Here is a 20,469-nt window from a genome sequence, read left to right on the forward strand (position 1 = left end):
AATGTAATGCAGAGAACAATAAAAATAAAAGAAAGGGTGGATAGTACCAACTTTGAAAAACTCACCTGCTATGTGACACTAAAAAGAATTGAATATGATACAAATCCTACAGAAATGCTCTGTCAGACTAGGAGCTTCATTCTGAATATTCTGGCTCATGAAGAGGGAATGACTCCCCTATCAAATGAAAGTTTTCCACATAAGGCTTCAATATCTAACCATTAACCTTGTACATATTGCCATTACATGGATTCTCAATTTCAATAGCCCCATGAGTATAAACATTCTTCACAATGAAAGGGTCTGTCTATCTTGATCTTAACTTTTTTTGAAAAAAACTGGAGACGAGAATTGTACAATAGGACCTTTTGCTGAGGTTCAAAATTCTTTTTCAGGATATTTTTGTCATGAAAATCTTTGGTCCTCTCTTTGTAGATTTTAGAATTTTCATAGGAATCTCTCATCATCTCCTCTAATTCATTCAACTCTAATTTCTTTTGTCTACTTGCTTGGTCCATATCAAAGTTTAATTTCTTTATTGCCCAGTAGGCTCTATGTTCAAATTCCACAAGCAAGTGGCAAGCCTTCCCATACACCAATCTATATGGAGACATTCCAATCAGGGTTTTATAAGCATTCTTATAAGCCCATAAAGCGTCGGATAGTCTGAAGGACCAATCCTTCCTATCTTGCCATGTAGTTTTCTCTAAAATGTGTATGATTTCCCGATTAGAAATCTCAACTTGCCCACTCATTTGTGGGTAGTATGGGGTGCTCACTTTATTCTTGATGCCATATTTCTTCATCAAAGCCTCAAATGTTCTATTGCAAAAGTGAGACCTACCATCACTAATGATGGCCTTTGGAGTTCCAAATCTAGAAAAAATATTTTTCTTGAGGAATTATATGACCACTTTGTTGTCATTGGTCCTACTTGGAACTACCTCAATCCACTTTGAAACATAGTCCACACCAACCAATATATAAAGAAATCCAAAAGAAGATGGAAATGGGCCCATAAAATCAATACCCCAACAATCAAATATCTCCAATGGTAAAATTGGGGATAAAGGCATCATTTTGCGCCGGAACACTCTTCCCAACCTTTGACATCTATCACAAGCAACACAAAAAGCATGAGTGTCTTTAAATATGGTGTGCCAATAAAAACCACACTGTAAGATTTTTGCCGTGGTTTTCTTAACAGAAAAATGGCCACCACATGCTTCCATGTGATCAAAGGAAATAACACTCTGAACTTCATCCTCTGGAACACAACGTCTACAAATCTGATCAGTCACATATTTATATAAATACGGGTCATCCCAGAAGTTCTTAACCTCGGTTTTAAAATGCTTTCTATCTTGTGACTTCCAATGATATGACATTTTTCTTGTTACAAGATAGTTCACTATATCTGCATACCAAGGCAATTTGGAGATCACAAATAATTGTTCATCAGGGAAAGTGTCCTAGATATGCATCTGCTCAGTGAGATCATCTAACACCAATCTAGAAAAGTGATCAGCCACTACGTTTTCTTGTGACCTGGTTCTTCTTTGTGACCTGGTTCAATTTTTTATAGTCAATGTAAACACGCCAACCAGTGGTGACACGTGTTGGTATGAGTTCATTATTAAAATTTTGCACAATAGTTATTCCAGATTTCTTTTGGACTACTTGAGTTGGACTCACCCAAACACTATCGGATATTGGGCAGATGATTCTCACATCTAATAATTTGATCACCTTAATTTTTACAACTTCTATCATATTTGGATTGAGACGCCTTTGAAGTTGTCTAATTGGTTTGGCGTCCTCATCGAGGTGGATCCAATGGGTGCATATGAAAGGGCTTATACCCTTGATGTCAAAAATGGTCCAGCCCAAGGCTCCTTTGTGGTCCCTTAGAACTTTCAACAATTTAATCTCTTGATTCTTCTTTAAAAATGAAGAGATCACCATAGGATAAGTTTTATTTTCACCTTAGTATACATACTTAAGCTCATTTGGTAGTGGTTTTGTAACACCTCGTACTTTCAGTACTCGGGTGTCACCATGTGGGTCTAAATTAGCCTACGTGTATGTGGTAACACACGTAGCTAGATAACGCACGTCGAGTGGTCCCACAACCTACATACCTATATAATAAATGAATAAATAAATAAAGATAGATAAATAAATAAATGACAATGTAAAGGTAATAATAATGATAATTAAATATTTAATAACATAAAACCATGAGATGGATAACCCTAATAATCTATACATGAGATGGACCCACAACATGATAGAATACATATATGTGTGAAAATAATAATAAAGTGAAGCAAAGTGTGAAATTAATATTAATGTTAATATGTGGTTAGTAATATGCTATAAGAGTCTTAAAAATGATCCATTAGCACCTTTGGACCGTTGGTGCTCGAACTGAAATTGATCTGACCGTCGAATCAACGTAGTGGTCACTTTAGGGATGTGAATCAAGTTGCGGGCCCCACCTGGACCTCGGATCTGCCCTGTCTTCGGTAAAAGGCTATGACAGGACCCTGCAAATGGAATGGGCAGAGTGGATTTATCACAAAACATCATGGTGGACCCCACCTCGCAGCGCGAGTGCACAGAAGAGACGTGCACCGGCGGTGCACTGGTCGACCCAGCTCGGTCAAAGCGGGCTGACCCGCACTCTCCCAAAACAGAGAGAATTCTTTCTCTATCTCTGTTTTCGACAGACGACAAACGGCGTCCATGTGGGACGCGCCCTGGCCCACCATCTCATATCAGGTGGATGATCCGAACCGTCTATCCTGTGCACAGAGGGGGCTCGGCCAAAACCCGATGACTCCCGCATGTAGGTACAACGTACGTACACACAAACGCCAGCGCAAAAGGGCCCCACAAAACCATGTTTCCAAAAACGGAAACTGCCTGCTGGCACGATCCGTGTGAGCCCTCCTCCCTCAATCTTAGCCCTTCATGTGGCCTAATCCTAGCCCTACAAAGTTAGAGTTTCATGCAAAGAAAAGGGATAGAAGCAGCAGCCGCACCAAATGCCGGTTCTCTTCCCAAATATCGGCCGAGAGCTTCCAATCTCAAACCCACCAGAGAAATGCATTCGGAGCTTCACTCCGACCGTGCTCTGAGCTTCAAACCATCCCTGTGGACTGTTCTGAAGAAAGAAAAGGGAGAAGGAAGCCCTTTTGAAGGAAACGCCATTAACAGCTCCCTCCTCCTTGTTCAAACGGCAATGGCCCCTGTTCGAGTTAGGACGAGCAGAGTCGTTCTAGTGATGCTACTGACCTTCAAAGGAGGTGAGAAATAGAGAGAAGTGGAAGAGAAACAGAGGAAGAAAAGAGAGAGTGGGGAGGAAGGAACGGCTGGGCGTCCATCCAGCTCCAACGGGTTGCAGCAGCTCGCTGTGCGACCTGGTCCGGTTGTTCAGACCTCCATCCGAGCCTAAAATCTTGGGGCTTCCAGGAAGAAAGAATAGAAGGGAAGAAAAGAAATGAGTGAAAGGAAGAAGGGAAGGAAGAAACAAGGCAGTGAGAGAGAGATGGTGGGTTCGGGTAGCAACCCGACTCGCTGCTGAGCCGAGTTGACTCGGATCTGGTTCGAATGATGCTGGGGTTCCTGCAGAGAATGAGAAAGGAAGAGGAGAGAAGAAGGAAGTGAGAGACAGAAGAATGATGGTGCTTGGAAGCACTGAGCTGACCAGGCTGAGTTGACTCGCTGATTAGTGAGTTGGGTCAACTCAGTTGAGCCGAGTCGAGTTGAGCTTGGGCTGGTCTGGTGTGGATGGACCTTCCAGCAAATAAAGAGAAAAAGAAAGGAAAGGAAGAAAAGATAGGAAGAAAGAAGGAGAAGGTGATGCCGTGAGGGTTGAGCCGAGTTTACTCGGACACCGAGTCAAGTCGGTTCAAGTCGGACCAACTATAGGTGCGTTTCCTCTCATGCATTACATTGGGACTCTAAATAGAACATCAGTAGATTATTTATACTATAACTAGCTATTATAATCAAAGGTTTTAATTGTCAAATAGTTGATCTTAGTATTTATCATCATTAATATTGCTATAGTTAATGCATATGGTTAACCATCGGCAGGTTAACTTTGCTAGTGTTAGTTATTATGAGTATTAGATATTAACATTTATCATGCTATGCCTATTTTGTCACCGTAGGTTATTAACAATAGGGTTAACGTTAATAGCCTTAATAGGCAATTATCATCTACTTGCACTTCATTCTAAAATTAATATGGATTAATTATGTGAGTTAGATTTCAAACTCCAAACCAAGGTCTAAAATTGGATTGGTGGATAAAACCCTGAAGATAGGTAACCCAAACCATAAGTCGTGATCCTAATCTTATAAATTAATGAGTTTATCCTCTACGATATCACTAAAGGTTCTTTTCACTATTATTATTATTATGAGTCACTACTAGTACTATTATTCATGGGTGGTTAGGTAATTTAATATAATATTAGTCATTATAAGATCCTCAAAATTTATAACTAAGTTATTTATTAACCTTACTTATTTATTACTCCCATTAACAATATCATTAGTGGTCATGCAAAATAGAGTTCAAACTCCATAATCAAATCCTAGAATCTAAGTTCAAGACTAAACCCTAGAAGGAAAATCCTAATGTTACATTAAAACCCTAAGAAGGAGTAATATAAACTTTAGGTTATGACTTCAACCATAAATAGTATGCAGGACTTGATATAACCATACAACTTCATAATTCGTAATATGACCCGACTCTAAGGGGGCGCGTACCTCCTAACAACACAAGTAGGTGATCTTATACGTCAGGTGATGATTTTTTTCCTTGAGCTTTTCATCTTCTCATTAGCTTAAGTTATAGTTTTTATTTAAATTCATAATTGATATCTCCCTTTATAATCATATGTGTTAGCTAGTGGAAATTGAATTGCTGTATTACATGCTTTATGATTATCCTGTATAATTGTTCATGCTTGTGGATTTCTTTTTGTGGATTGCTTACGGAACTTAAACTGGTACATTAGTGGGAAATTCCCACATATGAATGTACACTCATACTTGGGATGTAACTTGATTAGTCGTGATCGTAATGGACCTTTGACTTGGTGGTTATTGAGTGGTGGTCTAGATGGATCATTGATTTGGGCCTACCATCCAGGGTTGTTGTGCCCAATGGTCTTTAAGGATGGTCTTTATCATATAGTTTTGATATCGGCCTTATGTGGCATATTTTGATACTCGCCCTACGTGGTTTTGTTTTGGTACTTGCCCTAGATGGGTTCGATATTTTATACTGATTAACCATGCGATGGTAAGCCCCATATATTGTAACATGATTGGCCACTAGTCGATGAGTTCCATTAAACATCTTAAGGTGGTAGCCTCATGGGCCAGGGATGGTGGTCATGGGACACTATGCCCGAGCCGTCGGCTTACGCTGGGCCATGTGCTCCCTGTAGTGACCGTGAGCTTATTTAAATTGGCTGGTTGCAATTGGACTAATAACGGGTTGGCTAATCATGTATACATAGTGCAGAACAACATCTATTGCTGTCGTACGTGACATACGATTCGCCTGACTAGATGTTTTGCCCGGGGCACAGACCATCATCTATTGTCATCGTATGTATTTGCATGTCTGGATGTTTTACCCGAGGCACAGACCGTCTAGAAGTTTTTCCTAGGTCGACGTTTTTGCCTGACTGGATGTTTTTTCCGGGGCACAAACCATCTAGATGTTTTACCCGGGTTGATGATTGCATGGCTGACGAGCCTAACGTCCGTCTGGATGTTTTACCCGGGACAGTGATTACATACATGCATCCATGCATATAATAAGACTACATTTACTCTGTTTTTGCTGCTTGAATGTTTTATACTATTTCTTACCTAATGCGGCGGTGCGTAATCTTGAGGAGAGTTCACACTGAGTTGGTCACTCATCCATCAAATATATAATCGTACAGGTAGCACAGGTAGCCCTGATGATGTTCACATTCATATTGGTAAGGAGCAGGCTATGGTTGACAAGGGTGCATGATTATATTTGCTAAGGGCTGTTACAGGATTTCACATCTCAAGATTGTTGCAAATTTACTTTGTTTCACATGTAATGTTATTTCATTTTGTATTCGTAAGAATGGAGACATTGGTTTGTATAAGTCATTATGGGCACTCTCTTGTATAGTCTAAATGTAATTGCAATTTTCCTTTATGCTGATTTGTCCACTTTACGCTCATCTGCTTACTCTGATAAAAGAAAAATATTATATATGACCATCTTTTAAGGTTAACACTCGGGTTTTTGGGATACGGGTCATATACTCTGGTCCTGAAAAGTCGGGGTGTTACAGTTGGTATCAGAGCATAGTTTGGACAAACTTGAACTTGGGAAATGATCGTATACAAACTTTAAATGTCTCAAGTTAGGATATTTAGAACAAGAAATTTGAACTTAGGTGAATTTTGCCTAGAATTAGAAGAATGGTTGAGAACGTAGAGATCCAAACTTAGGCTCCCCCATAAATTGTTATGGTAGCCATTTGAATTGATGTGAAATTTCCCTATAACTAGGAGAAATTGAGAATATAGGGAATTAAGATTTTAAATTCCCTAGAAAATTGCTTGAATAACTATAAAACTTAGAAGTGAACTTAGATTCCCTTGGAATCATTAGATAGTCAATTGAACTTTCACTTATGTAGGAATCCCTTAGAACTGGGAAGAAATGAGAATGTAGAAACTCAAATGTTAGGTTCCCTAGAGAATTGTTTGGGTAATTGTAGAACCTAGAAATGAACTTAAGTCCCTTGAACATTTTAGGTTTGGTTATTGAACTTAGCAACAGAACCTTGGTTCTCTTGAAAGCCACCAGGATAATCATTTGAACTTAGAGATTAAATTCATGTGCCGTGGAAGGACAAATACCCACTATGATGCGATTGAGATGGAATAAGAACATTCCTTAAACTTGACTTTTGATGAATAGTTTTCTTAGAAACATAGACTTGACAATTCTAAAAGCCTCTTAACTAGAAATAACATTGTCGCAATGGTTAGCAAATGAGATGAACTTAGACTTCGTAGGAAATTTCTTATCCCCTAGATTGTATATGGGATCAAGCATGAACACTCTCTGAACCTAAGAAGTCATACAAGGAATGTAACTTGAATTCCCTAATACATCTTCTTACACAGATGTAACATTTTCCACAAGTTTCAACAAGATAGAGTTAGTTAGAGATGAACTTATAGAATCTTAGATAAATTTTCAACCATAGGATGATCATGTCAAGGCTAGATTTGAAACCCTGGATGAACTCAGCAAATTTCAAACTCAAACTTCCACGTAGGAATTTGGTCATGGAATTTTTAAGTAGTGCACTAGGTGATCAGACTGTGCACTGGAAGTGTGATGGTCATTCACGCCCATTCACGTAAACTTTCGGGCACTTTCATTGAAAAATTTGAAGATCACATGATATTTCCCACGAGTCTAAAATAATTGGGGTCACAAGTTGATGAAATCATACTTAGGCGATGTTGCGCTGTTTGACTCAAATTCTAAGTCCTAGCAAATCTTAATGATCTCAATGCCCTGATTAGGTAGAAGAACTAGATTTACCAGGATTAGGGATTGATACAAAAAGTCCTCTGTTTTACGTAGGCAAAGGATTGATGTATCAGGCTTAAACATACAACAGTCATCTATCCGTTACAGCTCGAACACTGAAAACCAGAAAGTTGTATTGTACTTTACATGTTGGGAATTATCATTAAAGGTAAAAGAAGAAAAAAGCAAAGCTAAGATATTATCATTAGCCACCCAAAGGAACTTAAAATCTTAGTAAGTGCTATGAGAAATCCTGATGTTAACAAGCATTAGTAAGATCCCCTAGTTCCGATTGATACTAAAATGATTTCTAACATTTAGTGGGACCTAAATGCATCAGTAGGTTTGCTAGGATGGAGAGTTAAGGGTTGTGGTAGATCGGAATACAACATTGAAGTTTCACACATAGGCATACACAAAATAGGGTACACCTTGTCACCAAATCTCGGGACGAGATTTCTATTAAGGGGGGTAGATTGTAACACCCTTTACTTTCAGTACTCGGGTGTCACCACGTGGGTCTGAATTAGCCTACCTGTATGTGTTAACACACGTAGCTAGATAATGCACGTCGAGTGGTCCTACAACCTACATACCTATATAATAAATGAATAAATAAATAAAGACAGATAAATAAATAAATGACAATGTAAAGGTAATAATAATAATAATTAAATATTTAATAACATAAAAGCATGAGATGGATAGCCCTAATAATCTACAGACGGGGACACACAACATGATAGAATATACACATGTGTGAAAGTAATAATAAGGTGAAGTAAACAATGTGAAATTAATATTAATGTTAATATGTGGTTAGTAATATGCTATAAGAGTCTTAAAAATGATCCATTAGGACCTCTGGACCGTTGGTGCTCAAACTGAAATTGATCCGACCGTCGAATCAATGTAGTGATCACTTTAGGGATGTGAATCAAGTTGCAGGCCCCACCTAGACCTCGGATCTGCACTGTCTTCGATAAACGGCTATGACAGGACCCTGCAAATGGAATGGGCGGAGTGGATTTATCACAAAACATCATGTTGGAACCCACCTCGCAGCACGAGTTCACAGCAGAGACGTGCACCCGCGGTGCACTGGTCGACCCATCTGGGTCAAAGTGGGCTGACCCGCACTCTCCCAAAATAGAGAGAATTCTCTCTCTCTCTCTCTCTCTCTCTCTCTCTCTCTCTCTCTCTCTCTCTCTCTCTCTCTCTCTCTCTCTCTCTCTCTCTCTGTTTTCGACAGCCGACAAACGGCGTCCGTTTGGGACGCGCCGTGGCCCACCATCTCATATCAGGTGGATGATCCGAACCGTCTATCCTGTGAACAGAGGGGGCTCACCAGGGCCCCACAAAACCATGTTTCCAAAAACGGAAACTGTCAGCTGGCATGATCCACGTGAGCCCTCCTCCCTCAATATTAGCCCTCCACGTGGCCTAATCCTAGCCCTACAAAGTTAGGGTTTCATGCAAAGAAAAGGGAGAGAAGCAGCAGCCGCACCAAATGCCGATTCTCTTCCCAAATATCGGTCGAGAGCTTCCAAGCTCAAACCCACCAGAGAAATGCATTCGGAGCTTCACTCCAACCGTGCTCCAAGCTTCACACCATCCCCACGGACTGTTCTGAAGAAAGAAAAGGGAGAAGGAAGCCCTTTTGAAGGAAATGCCATTAACAGCTCCCTCCTCCTTCCTTTTTCAAACGGCAATGGCCCCTGTTCGAGTTAGGACAAGCAGAGTCGTTCTAGTGGTGCTACTGACCTTCAAAGGAGGTGAGAAATAGAGAGAAGTGGAAGAGAAACAGAGGAAGAAAAGAGAGAGTGGGGAGGAAGGAACGGCTGGGCGTCCATCCAGCTCCAACGGGTTGCAGCAGCTCACTGTGTGACCCGGTCCGGTTGTTCGGACCTCCATCCGAGCCCAAAATCTTGGGGCTTTCAGGGAGAAAGAATAGAAGGGAAGAAAAGGGAAAGAAAAGAAATGAGTGAAAGGAAGAAGGGAAGGAAGAAACAAGGCAGTGAGAGAGAGATGGTGGATTCGGGTAGCAACCCGACTCGCTACTGAGTCGAGTTGACTCGGATCTGGTTCGAATGATGCTGAGGTTCCTGCAGAGAATGAGAAAGGAAGAGGAGAGAAGAAGGAAGTGAGAGACAGAGGAATGATGGTGCTTGGAAGCACTGAGCTGACCAGGCTGAGTTGACTCGTTGATTAGTGAGTTGGGTCAACTCAGTTGAGCTGAGTCGAGTTGAGCTTAGGCTGGTCTGGTGTGGCTGGACCTTCTAGCAAATAAACAGAAAATGAAAGGAAATGAAGAAAAGATAGGAAGAAAGAAGGAGAAGGTGAGGCTGTGAGGGTTGAGCCGAGTTAACTCGAACGTCGAGTCAAGTCGGTTCAAGTTGGACCAGCGTTTCCTCTCATACATTGCATTGGGACTCTAAATAGAACATCAGTAGATTATTTATACTATAACTAGCTATTATAATCAAAGGTTTTAATTGTCAAATAGTTGATCTTAGTATTTATCATCATTAATGTTGCTATAGTTAATGCATATGGTTAACCATTTGTAGGTTAACTTTGCTAGTGTTAGTTATTATGAGTATTAGATATTAACATTTACCATGCTATGCCTATTTTGTCACCGTAGGTAATTAACAATAGGGTTAACGTTAATAGCCTTAATAGGCAGTTATCATCTATTTGTACTTCATTCTAAAATTAATATGAATTAATTATGTGAGTTAGATTTCAAACTCCAAACCAAGGTTTAAAATTGGATTGGTGGATAAAACCCTAAAGATAGGTAACCCAAACCATAAGTTATGATCCTAACCTTATAAATTAATGAGTTTATCCTCTACGATATCACTAAAGGTTCTTTTCACTATTATTATTATTATGAGTCACTACCAGTACTATTATTCGTGGGTTGTTAGGTAATTTAATATAATATTAGTCGTTGTAAGATCCTCAAAATTTATAACTAAGTTATTTATTAACCTTACTCATTTATTACTCCCATGAACAATATCATTAGTGGTCACGCAAAATAGAGTTCAAACTCTATAATCAAATCCTAGAATCTAAGTTCAAGACTAAACCCTATAAGGAAAATCCTAATGTTACATTAAAACCCTAAGAAGGAGTAATCTAAACTTTATGTTATGACCTCAACCATAAACAGTATGCAGGACTTGATCTAACCATACAATTTCATAATTCATGATATGACCCAACTTTAAGGGCGCATGTACTTCCTAACAACACAAGTAGGTGATCCTATACGTCAGGTGATGATTCTTCCCCTTGAGGTTTCCATCTTCTCATTAGCTTAAGTTATAATTTTTATTTAAATTCATAATTGATATCTACCTTTATAATCACATGTGTTAGCTGGTGGAAATTGAATTGCTGTATTACATGCTTTATGATTATCCTGTATAATTATTCATGCTTTTGGATTTCTTTTTGTGAATTGCTTACGGAACTTAAACTGGTACATTAGTGAAAAATTCCCACATATGAATGTACACCCATACTTGGGATGTAACTTGACTAGTCGTGATCGTAATGGACCTTCGACTTAGTGGTTATTGAGTGGTGGTCTAGATAGATCATTGATTTGGGCCTACCATCCAGGGTTGTTGTGCACAATGGTCTTTAAGGATGGTCTTTATCGTATGGTTTTGATATCGGCCCTATGTGGCATATTTTGATACTCGCCCTACGTGGTTTTGTTTCAGCACTTGCCCTAAATGGGTTCGATATTTTATACCGTGCAACCATGCGATGGTAAGCCCCATATACTGTAACATGATTGGCCACTAGTCGATGAGTTCTATTAAACATCCTAAGGTGGTAGCCTCATGGGCCAGGGATGGTGGTCATGGGACACTATGCCCGAGCCCTCGGCCTATGCTGGGTCATGTGCTACCCATAGTGACCGTGAGCTTATTTAAATTGGTTGGTTATAATTGGACTAATAACGGGTTGGCTAATCATGCATGCATAGCACAGACCAGCATCTATTGCCGTCGTACATGACATACGGATTCGCCTGACTAGATGTTTTGCTCGGGGCACAATCCATCATCTATTGTCATCGTACGTATTTGCCTGTTTAGATGTTTTACCCGAGGCACAGACCGTCTGGATGTTTTTCCCGGGTCGACGTTTTCGCCTGACTGGATGTTTTTCCTGGGGCACAGATCGTCTGGATGTTTTACCCGGGTCGATGATTGCATGGTTGACGAGCCTAACGTCCGTCTGGATGTTTTACCCGGGACAATGATTGCATTCATGCATCCATGCATATAATAAGACTACATTTACTCTGTTTTGGTTGCATGGATGTTTTATACTATTTCTTACCTAATGTGGCGGTGTGTAATCTTGAGGGGAGTTCACACTGAGTTGGTCACTCATCCATCAAATATATAACCGTACAGGTAGCACAGGTGGCCCTGATGATGTTCACATTCATATTGGTGAGGAGCAGGCTATGGTTGACAAGGGTGCTGTTGAGGGTCAAATATTGCATATCAGACCCAGTTATTGCATGGATTTACAATCATTGATACCGTTTAATAGCCTGATTTAATCGTATTTGTGATGCAGAGTGTATTTACAAGCATGAACTGAAAAATGGTGCTTAAACCATGGATTTGACGCTCTGATGACACCCAAGGCAAGGGACGGACTCCAGGGGACCAAGATCAATGGAATTACACACCAGGGATCTGAGAAAATCAAGTTATTCACGTTAAAGAGGCCCGAAATTAGTGAAAAATGCAAGATCACATAGTTCTCGCCATCTGATTGGATCAAAACTTCATACATGGCCTGAGGGCTATAAATTAACCGTACATATCAAATTTCAGCCCTCAGATCACTATAGAAGTGCCCCAACTGACAGATCAGCCCATAAACCGTTGATTCTGGGCCCACCTGATATCTGGAACTGTCTCAACTTTGGTTTCGGCGGTTTAAATAAGACGAGGAAACAAATGGATGGATCAGATCTTTCATATACATTACAGTGGGCCCCGTATATACAGCGTGTATATAAGGTACACAACTGTCGCGAGCCGCACCGAATCCACGTAAAGCGGGTCAGCGCTGCTGACCCGCGTCTCCTTCTCAAATAAGGCAACTGCCGTTTCACGCGGCGAGACGGACGGACGGTGTCCGTTTTTGCGGATGCTAGTGGGCCCCACACATTGTCCCAGTAGGAAATCCAAACCGTCCATCGTGTAGAGGGCCTCGACTACTACAAAACCTTGCTGAGATTTTACACCTATGCATGCACATGTGCGCGATACAGAGGCCACAAATAGGCGGTCCTGCGACGTTCAAAATGATTTTTGAGGTGATTTCTTCTCTGGGCCGCGTCAATGGACGTTCAAAACCACCCATTCTTGACTGAAATTTCGTCTTGAATCTAATGGACGGGGTGGATTTTCCTGAAAATACCTCTGTGGGGCCCACCGATCACGTCAGCGCCGGACGTGCGAAAGGCTACGCACGTCCGCGAAATCTGACTTTTCAGGCAGTTGTGGCCCACCATCTTTGATCATATGACAGATCTGAACCGTCCATCGTGTAGGCCAGCCAAAATACTTTCAAGAGACGCTGATTTTACAGAAATAATGCAAGGAACGCGAGAGTTATGAAGCCCCGAACTTGGCTGCGAAAAGGCTTTCGCTGCGCGTGCGATAGCTTCCCAAATCCGATTTCCACCACTCCAAAAGTTATAAAAAGAGTTCCAAACGTGGAGAAGAGGGTATGCTTGAATAGGGGACGTCAGATAAAGAGAGAGAGGCAACAGGAGGGCTCATTTTGGAAGGCTTCAACGTGGGATGTTCGACAGGGAGCTAGGAAAGTAATTTTTGTTTTTTTTCTTTTTTCTATTCTTTTCTTTCTATTGTATTTGTTTTGGATCCAGCCCATTCATGTTGGGCTGAACCTCTTAGCTAGGGCTAAGAGGTGAAGCTTGCAGCGTGATGGGGGACCTTTTTGCTTGTGCCTTTTGTTTAGACTGAACTGATGTTGATTTTAGTTGATTATTAAAGGAATATTTTTCTTAGTCTTTAATGGTCTGTTGTGACTGAAATTACAATGGGTCTGCAATGGCTTTGAATATTTCTTTTCCCCTTTTAATGTTTATGACGTCAGGAAGCCCTGTTGTTCACCATCGTCTCATGGGCATGGTCGGATGGCAATACCCTTCCTAATCTTCATACATTATTGATTGGTTGGTAATTAGTTTAATCCTGTTGTTTGCTTTGTCTCCTGGGCATGGTTAGATGATGGAATCCATTCTAATTCATATACCTTTCATCTTGTGAAGACTAGATCAAGTAGGTTCAGTTTGATTTCCATGATTCTTGATGCAGGCAAAAGATCTCCCTGATCCCTACAAGTGGATCCTCTGAATCCCTAGTTTCTTTCCTTTAAATTTCTTAAAGTTTTAGATAATTATTCCACAATTATTTCTTAAACTCTATTTGGTTTAGAACACATCTTAGTCTAGTTCTAGTTCTACTTGGTTTCAGATAACGTATAGGTATCAGTCCCTATGGATTCGACCTCGGTCTTACCGAGTTTATTACTACATCACAACCCTATACTTGGGGAGTGAACAGGTGCATGATTATATTTGCTAAGGGCTGCTAAAGGATTTCACAACTCAAGATTGTTGTAAATTTACTTTGTTTCACATGTAATGTTATTTCATTTTGTATTCGTAAGAATGGAGACATTGGTTTGTGTAAGTCATTATGGGCACTCTCTTGTATACTCTAAATGTAATTGCAATTTTTCGTTATACTGATTTGTCCACTCTACGCTCATTTGCTTACTTTGATAAAAGAAAAATATTATATTTAACCATCCTTTAAGGTTAACATTCGGATTTTTGGGACACGGGTCATAGACTCGGGTCCTGAAAAGTCGGGGCATTACAGGTTTTAAATTAAGCTTTAGAACATTGGTTGGTGATGGCAGAGGTCGCGAGTCTTTGATAGATAGGATTTGAGTGTGCGGTCTCCATTGGTACATACCAATGTCCTGTGTGGTAGAGCTATCATTATCATCACAAATTTCAATAAAAACTTTTTCTAAATCAAAAATTTTCAAGTTTCCAATGACTTGAATCAATTCCTCAGTCAGACTAGGTTCCAATTTCTCTTCTTCTATCAAGAAGTCCATGAAATTCAGCTCATGGATCTCATTATTATCAATGGGTTGCTTACATAGATTGAAAATATTTAGCTCTAGAGTCATGTTACCAAAAGACAAGTTCGTCATTCCATTCCTGCAATTTATGATTACATTTGAAGTTGTTAGGAATGGGTGGCCTAAAATATGGGAACTTGAGCGCTAGTATTTACACATGGTTCAGTGTCTAGTATAATAAAATCTATGGGGAAGTAGAATTTCTTCACTTGGACTAGCACGTCCTCTAAAATTTCCCTTAGTACCTTAATAGAGCGGTCAGCGAGTTGGAGTGTAATCTTAATTAGTTTAAGCTCGCCTAACTTCATTTGTTTGTAAATCGAATAAGGTACTAAGTTGACACTTATACCAAAATCTAGCAAAGCATGCTCAAGTTGAAAGTTCCCAATAATATAAGGAATAGTGGGACTTCCCGGGTCTTTATATTTAGGTACAGCCCTTTGTTGAATGATAGTGCTCACTTTCTCAGTAAGGAAGGCCTTTTTGTGCACATTTAATTTTCTCTTTACAGTACACAAGTCTTTGAGATATTTAGTATATGATAGAATTTGTCTAATAGCATCAAGTAGAGGAATATTGATAGTAACCTTTTGGAGCACATCCAACACCTCTTGATATTTCATGGGGACAGTTGGATTCTGAAGTCTAGATGGGAACGGAACTGGAGGCTCATATGACTTAGTCTCTTTATCCTTTTGTTGTTGCGGTTCTTGAACCATAGTCGGTTCATCATTCTCTTCAGATAGTGGCTCATCCTCTGGTATTTCTACCGGTTGCATTATCTTGTTATCGACCACTTTTCCACTTCTCAAGGAAATGATAGCCTTAGCTTGTTCATGATGTAGCTCACTTAGATTTGAATTTTCAATGAAATGTGTATTTCTAGGGTTTGACACAGGTTGAGAAGGGTGTCATTTTCCCTAGCATTTAGTTGAGTCTCAATTCTATCCACAATTATCTTTAATTCCTGATTTGATTGGATTAGAGACTGATTCATTTGAGCTTGAGAGTTCATGAATGCGGTCAATGCATCCTCCACAGATAATCGCTTTGGTGGGGGCACATATGGTGCATTGTTAGGTGCCTCAAAGAAGTTGTTTTGTGGAGGCATTTGAGGTGCATTGGGCACATTAATTTGTGGTCCATTCCTCCAACTAAGATTAGGATGGTTACGCCAATTTGGATTATACGTGTTTCTCATTGGCTGCATAACTGACCTTTGGTAGTTATTTATAGGATTTACTTGATTATGCTCATGCGTGATATTTTGTACAACTGAGATTATTGGATAATCCTTTATGTCATGGTCTGTACCACCACAAATGCTACAAAAATTACCTAAGGAAATGTTTGCTTTAACCATATCAACCTTCCTAATTTCCAAGGTTTCGACCTTTCTAGCCAATGCAGCGAATTTTGCATTAAGGTCATCTTTCTCCCTTAAGACATACATCCCCGCTTTCTCTCTAGGAATGGGTCTAGTTTGGTCTGATTTAGCAGATACATCCCATTTCTGCATATTATTTACTAACATATCTAGAAAATCCCAAGCCTCATTATGATCTTTGTCAAGAAAGGTTCCACCACGCATCATCTTTATGAACTGACGGGTATCCATGGTGAGCCCCTTTCGGAAAGCATCAATCACGTGCCATGGTTCATAACCATGATATGGACAAGTAATTAGAATATCTTTGAAGTACTCCAAAGCTTGAAAAAATAGTTCATTCCCCTTTTGGGAGAATCACATGATTTCTTATTTTAGTGTATTTGTTTTGTGCTTGGGAAAGAACTTTTTCAAAAACTCTCTACTTAGGGCTTGCCATGAAGTGATGTTATTGAGTCTCAGAGAGTTGAGCCATGCTTTGGCCCGATCCTTTAGAGAAAATGAGAATAACCTAAGCTTAAGTACATCCCTATTGCCATTATTTACTTGTAACGTTGCAATTACTTCCTCAAAGTCCTTGAGGTGCAAGTAGGGGTTTTAAGAATCCAAGCCATAAAATTTAGGAATTAATTGAATCACACTTGGTTTAAAATCAATGTTCCTTATGTGAGCAAGGAACACTATGCAAGATGGTAAAGTTGATCTCTCAGGGTGTAAATGTTCATGTAAAATCCGTGGTTGGTTTAACACATTCCTATGAACTTCATTTTCATCCTCAAGAGGAGGATTAGGTTGATTTTCTCTGTTTTGATTTATAGTTGGATCTTGCAGATTTGAATTTGGATTATCAACTGGGTCTGTTATGGATTCCAAGTGATGTTGAGTGCTTCTTCTAAGTGAATGATCAAGGCCTGGAACTAGTATGCCTTTGGAAGAGAGTCGATTATTTTGATCCCTACTCTAATGGGACATAAATCATCCATACCACACAATAAATACCACTAATTCAAATAGCAAGTATGATACTTAAAATAAAAATAAAAACTTAACCAACAATACAAGCGGCAGGGCCCACCATGAGGGTTTAATCCACAAAGCAAAATAAATTAACAACCCAGGCAGTAGGGTCAACCATGAGGGTTCAATCCACAAAAATAAATAAATAAATAAATAAATAAATCAACAAAAAGATAACTAATGCAGAAATTAAACTATGCTAATATGGAAAATAGATTCAACAGATGATCTTTGTGATTAAACAACAACTACAAGACAACATAACACTTATGTGATAAAATCCCAAGCAGGGAAACCTTATGTTATAGTTAGTGCTTAAAAGACCCAACTGAATTTACTTTCAAAGAAAAAAAATCTATAAATTTTTTTTGGAGGGTTTAGAAGAGAACTTACCTTAGAAAAAAAAAAACTTACCTTAGCTATCTTTCACAGATCTGATCTATCTCAGTCTCTCCCCGGCAACGGCGCCAAAAACTTGATTGCTTACCTCCAAGTGCAGAGGTTCGTAAGTAATATCCTGTGAATACGGGATCGATCCCACAGGGAGATGAATTGCGAGAAGAAGAAAATCAAATGCAAAACAAACTAAGTAATAAAAAATAATCTGATAATTTAATTTTGAGATTTTTTGAATGGATGTAATTCAACTGAATTAAAACAACACCCAAGCTTCAAAGTTCCACACATAAGTTAATGTTCCAAAATCATGATGACTGGATAACACAACTAGGATCCAAGCACTATAATCGGCCTAATTGAAAAATAAAACAGTTTAAATATTTTAATAAATAATATAAAAATTTAGAAAATCATGGATTTGCACCATTGATATATATTCTTAAGCGTCAATGATTTTAAGAATTCAATATCAATGAGATAATGAAAATCAAAGAAATATAACAGGTTGAGAACCTCTCCTATCTAGGAAATCTAATTGATCTAGGGTAAGCCTATCCATCAATGTGGATCTCATATGATGGAAACATATGGATCTCACAAGAGGATAAAAAACAAAACCTAAATAATGGATAACATGCGTACACCATTCTTCTCATCATTAAAACTATCAATTATCATAATCTTAAAGAATTATTAAACCCATGTGCTTCCCTTCTAGCTTGGGCTAGAGGGAACTTAGAAAAACATAACTAGAATAGCAAAAGAAAGTAACAAGAAAGAAATAAATGCAAACAGAAAAGATCTAAAAGGAAAAAAAACAACTTATAAAATTAAAAACCCTTTAAAAGCCCTAAATATTGCTCTTGAATGCTTCTAATGATGCTTAGGAATGCCCTAGGAAGCCCTATTTATAAGTAGGAAACTCCAAGTTTCGTACAAAGTTAAAAAAATCCTAGAAATTGCCTCAAATATACATAGTTTCCCAAAATAGACTTCTCACTACACAATTTCGTTAAAATAGTATTTATGCTGCATAGTTTTTCAAAATAGACTTCAGAGCTTCAGAATAAACTTTTCAGGACGATTTCAAGATTCTTTACTTCAAATCTTTAATTTTCTTCATTCTGCACTTGGTTTTCTTGGATGACATGTGAATTCTTCAATCTTGGTCTCCTAAGATCCATCCCTTGCCTTGGTGATTCTTGTGCATCAAATCCATGCTTTTTAGCACTCTTTTTCAATCCAAGCTCTTAAATTCACCTTGCAACATATACATGAGTAAAATAGAACATTAAGTTGATTCATGTTTATAAAACCAAGATGTAAATGGAAAAAATTATGCAATATTTGAGTCTTAACAGTCTTTGCCATAGGTTTGCTCCCTATAGGTGAAGATTTGATTCCCCTCCTTGGCGTTATTTTTAATGGAAAAATCAAAAGTTAGTAGAATGAAAGGATGATATATGAGGCGAATCTTGGTTTAGGTTTTAGTTGTCCTGAATGCTCTTGTTGGTTACTAATGATATCATGAAAGAACGAATTAAATCTTAATGTTGATAAGTCGAGATTACACTATACACTCATGGATCCTAATGTTTAGAATTTTTTCTAATTGAGGGGTTAATACTTTGAACTTGAATATGAAATCTACGGTGCACTCGAGTTTAAGAGAAAGTAATACCTAACCTTCATGAATCTTAGAATTCTCGTATCTGGATTGTTTTCAAAAATCACTCGAGTTTATAGAAATATGTCTTGTAATTGTCAACTTATTTTTCGCATACTTTGCTCGGGACTAGAAAAATGCGGGTTGGGAGTTGTGTTGAGGGTCAAATATTGCATATTAGACCCCAGTTATTACCTAGATTTACGAGCATGATACTGTTTAATGGCTTATTTTAATCGTGTTTGTGGTACAAGGAGAATTTACAGGCGTGGACTGAAAAATGGTGCTAAAAGCATGGATTTAATGCTCTAAAATCACCATGGCAAGGGACGAATCCTAAGGGACCAAGATCAAAGAATTTACACGCTAGAAATCTAAGAAAATCACACCACTCATGTTAAACAGGCCTGAAAACCGTCCAGAATGCAAGATCACAGGGTTCCCACCATCTGTTTGGCTCGAAACTTTATATCTGGCCCAAGGACTCCAAATTAACCATACACGTCGAATTTTAGCCCTCAGATCCTTATGGAAGTGTGGCCCAATAGAAAAATCATCCCATAAACCATTGATTTCAGGCCCACCTGATATCTGAATGTGCTTCAATTTTGGTCTCAACCCCTTAAATAGGGAGATAAAATGAATGGATAGATTAGATTTCTCAAAATCATCATGGTGGACCCCACCTGAGATGGTGTGTGTACCATGCATAAGAGTACTCGATGTGCACCTCACTGTAAGACGAGTCAAACCAACGTTTGACTTGTCTCATCTTCAAAAAAAGGGAAATTGACCGTACTCGCCTTGAAGTTTGGGCGAATTACCTCAAATGCTACGACACTTCATATATTCCCTAAAGGGCCTTCTGACATGCTTTTAAAAATTACTTGGACCAAAATGCCCTTATCCTTGTTTCAGTAGTTGTATGGTTTTCCAGGGAAGAATAAGTTACGTCGTATTGAATGCTAAGAAAGTAATGTGTACGAAATCCTTTTTTGCATGCAGGCAAGGGCCAAGCTCGTGGGGCCCACATTGATGTATGTGTATAATCCATGCCGCCTATCCTTTTTGCCGTGTAATTTTAACGGCTAGGGTCTAAATATCAGCCTGATCAAGAGCTCGAGTGGGCCACATAAT

General features: G+C 39.0%; 1 protein-coding gene and 1 non-coding gene across 2 annotated transcripts in view; one reads left to right on the plus strand and one right to left on the minus strand.

The window, feature by feature from the left end:
- The window catches only part of LOC131231172 (MDIS1-interacting receptor like kinase 2-like), a 58,814-nt gene that overhangs the window by 31,767 nt on the left and 6,578 nt on the right, over positions 1-20,469 (minus strand). The gene's annotated exons all lie outside the window — the stretch shown is intronic.
- Positions 16,525-16,631, plus strand: LOC131232153 (small nucleolar RNA R71). Its single transcript, XR_009164764.1, has one exon. It is a non-coding gene; the product is annotated as a small nucleolar RNA R71 (small nucleolar RNA).

Source organism: Magnolia sinica, chromosome 17 (genome assembly GCF_029962835.1).
Source record: "Magnolia sinica isolate HGM2019 chromosome 17, MsV1, whole genome shotgun sequence".
Classification (NCBI taxonomy): domain Eukaryota; kingdom Viridiplantae; phylum Streptophyta; class Magnoliopsida; order Magnoliales; family Magnoliaceae; genus Magnolia; species Magnolia sinica.